This window comes from Oratosquilla oratoria, chromosome 32, assembly GCF_046742065.1.
Source record: "Oratosquilla oratoria isolate Oo_2021 chromosome 32, ASM4674206v1, whole genome shotgun sequence".
In the NCBI taxonomy this organism is placed as follows: domain Eukaryota; kingdom Metazoa; phylum Arthropoda; class Malacostraca; order Stomatopoda; family Squillidae; genus Oratosquilla; species Oratosquilla oratoria.
The window spans coordinates 49,032,641-49,039,022 of record NC_134808.1 but is presented as its reverse complement, the minus strand read 5'-3'; positions in this window follow the sequence as shown (position 1 = coordinate 49,039,022).

The window sequence follows — 6,382 nt, the reverse complement described above, 5'->3', positions numbered from 1 at the left end:
AGGTTAGGTTAGGTTGGGTTAGGTTAGGTTAGGTTAGGTTAGGTTAGGTTAGGTTAGGTTAGGTTAGATTAGGTTAGGTTAGGTTTGGTTAGGTTAGGTTAGGTTAGATTAGGTTAGGTTAGGTTAGGTTAGATTAGGTGATCACAAAAGTTTCAAAATAATTAATATTGTCATTTAATATATTAAAGGAATATATGCTTTTCTTTTCTCATGGACACTAGGAAAACAAATTGCCACTTACTTAAAATCCAAACAACCTAATCCATCAAAAGCTTAGGTGTCAGAGAAAATAAACATCTATTTATCTTCAACCGTGTTCGAATTAATGCCCATAAATATCTGTGACTGTGTGTCTGCCCTTTTATAGTCCCTCAAGATCAAACTATACATATTTTCTTTTGTCATATACATCTGGAACCGTTTTCTGTTTAAGACGTCTCCCGCGTCAGAATCTGTAACGAAGAGTTTCATTTGTCAAAGCCACTCCAGGTCAAACTACTCAATCTCATTTATGTACCACACGATGCTATGACTTAGAATTATCGTGAAGATGATTTGGGTAAATCGATTTAAGGAAATTCCAATCGGGAAGATGATTACGATAACCTCGGTAACCTTGACTTTGACCCAATAACTCACAAGTTCTAACTAGGTCATTAGAGGATACTATACCTCTAATGTAAGTCTTGAGTCATTATATCCAGTTGTGTAGCCGAAAAGAAAAGAAAGAGAGAAAGGAAGAAAGAAAGAAAGAAAGAAAGAGAGAGAGAGAGAAAGAAAGAGAGAAGAGAGAATCAAATAAACAAAGAAATTAAACACAGAAGAACAAAGACATAGAGAATCAGACAGAAAGTAAGAAAAGGTGGAATGGTGAAACAAAGAAAAAATGGGGAAAAAATGCACAAAAACAAAAGAAATTCGATCTATGAAAGTACCTTCCCTCGGCTGCCTTCGTATTGGGCAAAAACACAAAACAAAAATTCTTTGTCTTCTCTTGCCTTTTGTCTTCACTCTTTCCCATCCCCTTTCTTTCTTTTGTTTTCGCTCTCTCTCTCTCTCTCTCTGTCTGTCTTTCTCTCTCTCTCTCTATCTATCTATCTATCTACCTATCTTTCTGTCTCTCTTTTTTATCTTTCTCTCTCGCTATATATATATACTTCTGTCCTCTCTCTCTCTCTCTCTCTCTCCCCTCTCTCTCTCTCTCTCTCTCTCTCTCTCTCTCTCTATCTATCTATCTTTCTTTTTTACATCTCTCTCTTCATCTCAGTATTTATCTGCCTCTCTCTATCGTCTCTCTCTTTTTCTCTCTCTCTGTCTCTGTCTACCTCTCTCTATCTAACTCTCTGTCTCTCTTATCTCTCTTTCTGCTTATCACTTTTTCTCTCTTTCATTGTATATATATATACATATATATATATGCATAATATATATATATATATATATATATATATATATGTGTGTGTGTGTGTGTGTGTGTGTGTGTGTGTGTGTGTGTATGTGAGTGAGTGTGTGTGTGTGTGTGTGTGTGTGTGTGTGTGTGTGTGTGTGTGAGTGTGTGTGTGTGTGTGTGTGTATTATATATATATATATATATATATATATATATATATATATATATATATATATATATATATATATATATATATATATATATGTATATATATACTGTATATATATATATATATATATATAAATATATATATATATATATATATATCAGTAACCAGAAAAGTTCCATAAGGTTCAGTTCTTGCGCCAATAATGTTTCTTCTCTATTTCAGTGACATGGTGGAGGATACAACAAGCTATTGCAAAATGTTTGCAGGTGATGAAAAAACCATAAGCAATATTAAAAACGAGGAGGACTGTAGGTTATTACAAAAAGATCTAGACACTATTTTTTTTTGCATGAAGCCAAGAAAGGAAAATTTATTCCAATGCAAAAAATGCAACGAATTGGAAATGAGCAACAGCTGCAGAAAAACATCTTTAAAATATCCATTGGGAAATGAGTCTATTACAAAAGTAAAAGGAGAAAGGGAGATTTCTCAACAGCATATGCACCATCTTGAACGAAGGTTTGGAATGCTGAAAAGTACCATATGTTGAAGAAAATTGTTTAACAAAGTGATAATATAATCCTCAAAAGTGACTTCAACTGCAAGGAGATAAATTGGGATGAGTGGTAGGCAAATATTCATGGAGATTAATTGAATATTACCATGGAAAATACAAAAACCAAATGTGTACTAGAAGTTACAATATTAAGAAGATGAGAAGCTCAAGCAAGGCTGGTCCTACTACAAACCAAAGAAACTAATTTCAGTGAATCTTTGAGTTACAAGTACTCCACAGTGATCATGAAGCGGTTGAATTCCTGTCGACGGAAAGAGATATAGGGCCGAGATATTAACCCAGCAGTAATAGTAGATACAAGTTTGGGAAGACAAACGTAATTTTTTCAAACATCCATGAATGCTAACGAAACTGAGACAATGGGAAATTAATGAAAAGAAGACTCATTTAAAAGACTGGTTTATTGAAATGTATGAAATAGCCATGGAAGGCATAAAAGATAAAGTGGAATAAGTGAAAGAAATAGGGGTGAACACATAAAACCTAGAAATTATTACACGAGAATCTGTAGAGAGGAAAAGAAGAAAATTGAACATTATATTACTGACAGACACAAATACCATAACCTCCAACTATACTTCAGATTTATCAATGGGAAGTTAAGAAAGAGAAATAAGCTGTAGATAGTACTGTTCCGTTGTATGAAATAAATATGTTAGCAACGAAATTACACCAACTATTGGCGAAAGTACACGTGAGGAAATCTCCATGGCCTGACAGTGTTTCAATTTAGATATCTAAATAATGCAGAGAGCAGTCGGCTGACACGGTTTGTGACAGATTATGTGATTGATCATTGAAGAAAGAGATGGTACCACAAGACTAGAAAAGAGTAAATATAGTATCAAGTAAGAACGGGTGAATTAAGGACAAACCAATGAACTATAGGTCATTATCACTAATCAACATGATCGATGAATTATGTGAATTATAAAGGGGAGGTGGGTTAAATATCTTGATGGAAAATGGCGGATAATCAATTTGGTTTTAGAGATTAAAGATCAAGACTATCAAATCTAATTAGCTTTTACACACGCGTGCGCGCGCGCTGGTTGCTGTAGTTGTTAGCGGCTTGTCCTGCCAACTCAGCGGAGCCTAGATCGATCTCCGTTCGTCACTTGTAAAATATGACAATACTACAAGCCATCACTGCTTTCTTTGAGGGGACAGATAATATGATGTATAGTGTATATAAGATTAGAGCATTGCTCATAGATTGGGCCACACAAAATACAAAACTCATGGGAAGGATAGTAGTTGTCGATCACAAGTCCAGCACTTGATCCAAGACTATGGTGTATAACGCAAACGCTAATACCCATGCGCGCGTGCATACACACACACACAAACTCACACACACACAAACTCACACACACACACACACACACACACACACACACACACACACACACACACACACACACACACACACACACACACACACACACACACACACACACACACACACACACACACACACACACACACACACACACACGAGATCCAAGACCATGCACGCACACACAATCAAACACACACACGCTCAAACACACACACACACACATACACACACGCACGAACGCACACACACACACACATACACACACACACACACACACACACACACACACACACACACACACACACACACACACACACACACACAACACACTAGGGGAGAACATGGCGAGCAACCTAGGGAAAGTTCAGAAACGAGGCCAGCGTGCCTACAGAGAGGGTACAGTTGTATTCAGCAGAAGAAATGTACCGAAATCAGGCCAAGCGGTGACGACGATGACGACGACGACGACGACGACGACGGGGAGTAGGGTAAGGCTGAGACTACGCCCGGTGAGGCGAAGGCAGAAGCAACAGGCAGCTGTCGCTTCAAGAAGAGAGCTGGGAAGAGAGAGAGTCGTGGGGGAGGCCCTGGAGGAGGAGGAGGAGGAGGAGGTGGAAGAGGAGGAGGAGGTATAGGAGGAGGAGTTGGAGGGGGAGGGCCAGGCAGAGGAGGAAGAGGAGGGAGAAGAAGAGGAGGAGAATGAGTAGGAAAGGAATTTAGGAAAAGTAAGGGTATGTATAGTAAAGAGGAGGAGGAGGAGGATGGGAATGGGAGGAGGAGGTATAGGAGGTGAAGGAGGATGGGAATGGGAGGAGGAGGTATAGGAGGAGGAGGGCGAGGACCAGACACAGGAGGAAGAAGAGGAGAAAGAAAGAATGAGTAGGAAAGGAGTGTAGGAAAAAAAGGGTATGTATAGTAAGGAAAAGAGGAGTAGGAGGAGGAGGAGGAGGAGGGGGAGGACCAGGCAGAGGAGGAAGAGGAGGGAGAAGAGGAGGAGGAGGAAGAGAGAAAGAGTAGGAAAGGAGTGTAGGAAAAGAAATGGTATGTAGAGTAAGGAGAAGAAGAATTATAGAAGAAGCATAAGGAGAAAGTACAGCAGCAGGAGAAAAAGGGACATAATAAAGAGAAGGAGGAGGAGGAGAGGGAAAGGTACAGAAGAAAGAGGAGGAGGAGGAGGAGGAGGAGAAGGGAAGGTACAGAAGAAGGAGGAGGAAGAGGAGGAGGAGGAGGAGAAGGGAACTGGAAGGAACACTGAAAACAGAGGGTAAAGATGAAGTTATACTAGGAGGAGCAGGAGGAGGAGGAAGAGCAAGAGGAGGAGGAGGAGAAGGAAGAGCAGGAGGAGGAAGAGGAGGAGGAGGAGGAGCAGGAGGAGGAGGAGCAGGAGGAGGAGGAGGGGGAAGAGCAGGAGGAGGAGGAGGAGGGTTGAAAGAAAGAGGAGGGGAGAAGGGTGAGAAAACACATAGCAAAAGCAAAATAAGATAAAGGAGGAGAAAGAGCAGGAGGAGGAACAGCAGGAGGAGGAGGAGGAGGAAGAGGAGGAGGGGAGGAGGAAGAGGAGGGTTGAAAGAAAGAGAAGGGGAGGAGGGTGCGAAAACACATAGCAAATGGAAAATAAAATAAAGGAGGAGGAAGAGCAGGAGGAGGAGGAGGAGGAGTAGGGGAGGAGTAGGAGGAGGAGGAAGAGGAGGAGGGGGAGGAAGAGGAGGGGAGGAGTGTGAGAAACCACATAACAGAAGGAAAATAAGATAAAGGAGGAGGAAGAGCAGGAGGAGGAGGAGGAGGAGAAGGAAGACAAAAAAAGGTTTATATCAGGAGACGAGGATGAGGAGAAAGGAGGAAGAGAGGGAAGAGGAAGAGGAGGAGAAGGGAAAGGGGGAGCCAAGATGGAGTGGTTGACGGGGAAGGATGGGAAGAGAGAAGAGAAGAGGGAAGAGGAAAAGGAGGAGGAGGAGGAGGGGAGAGAGGGAACACAGAGCAACTGGAAAAGAAGGAGGAGAAGATAAAAATTGAAAAAAAGAAAAAATAGGAGATCGGGAGGAGGAGGAGGAGGAGGAGGAGGAGGAGGAACAGAGGGTGGAGTAGGAGAAAGAGGAGGAGGAAGATGAGGAGGAGGAAGAGGAGGAGGAGGAAGAGGAGGGGGAGGAAGAGGAGGAGGAGGAGATAGAGTTAAAAAAGGGAAAAATAGAAGAACGGGAGGAGGAGGAGGAGGAGGAGGAGGTGGAGATGGAGTAGAGGGAAGAAAAGGAGGAGAAGGAAGAGAAGGAGGAGGAGGAGGAGGAGGAGGAGGAGGAGGAGGAGGACATAAGAGTTGAAAAAAGGAAAAATAGAAGAACGGGAGGAGGAGGAGGAGGAGGAGGAGGAGGAGGTGGAGGAACAGAAGGTGGAGGTGGAATAGGACTAAGAAAAGGAGATAGAGGAGAAGAAGGAGGAGGAGGAAGAGGAGGAGGAAAGAAAAGAGGAAAGGGTGATAAGAGTTGAAAAGGAAAATAGGAGAACGGGAGGAGGAGGAGGAGGAGGAGGTGGAGTAGGAGAAAGAGGAGGAGGAAGAGGAGGAGGAGGAGTATGAGGAGGAGGAGAAGGAAAGAAAGGAGGAGGAGGGGGGGTGTGAGCAGCAAAAGTAGAAACACCACAATTTGGCCAACACCACCACCACCACCAAAAAGAACAAGAACAGCAGCAGCAGCAGCAGCAGCAGCAGCAGCAGCAGCAGCAGCAGCAGGTGGCATTTAAAGCAGCTGGTTCACAAGAAGAGGTAAGTTTCCCTCCCCCCTTCCAAATATGACCACCAGCTCACAGCTACCGTTGTGCATCTGTACCTGCACGCTTCCTTCTCAATAGGTCGACAGGAGAGGCGACGTTTGGCGTCGTATTCCAGCGAAGTCTTTAGGTAATTAGAAAAAT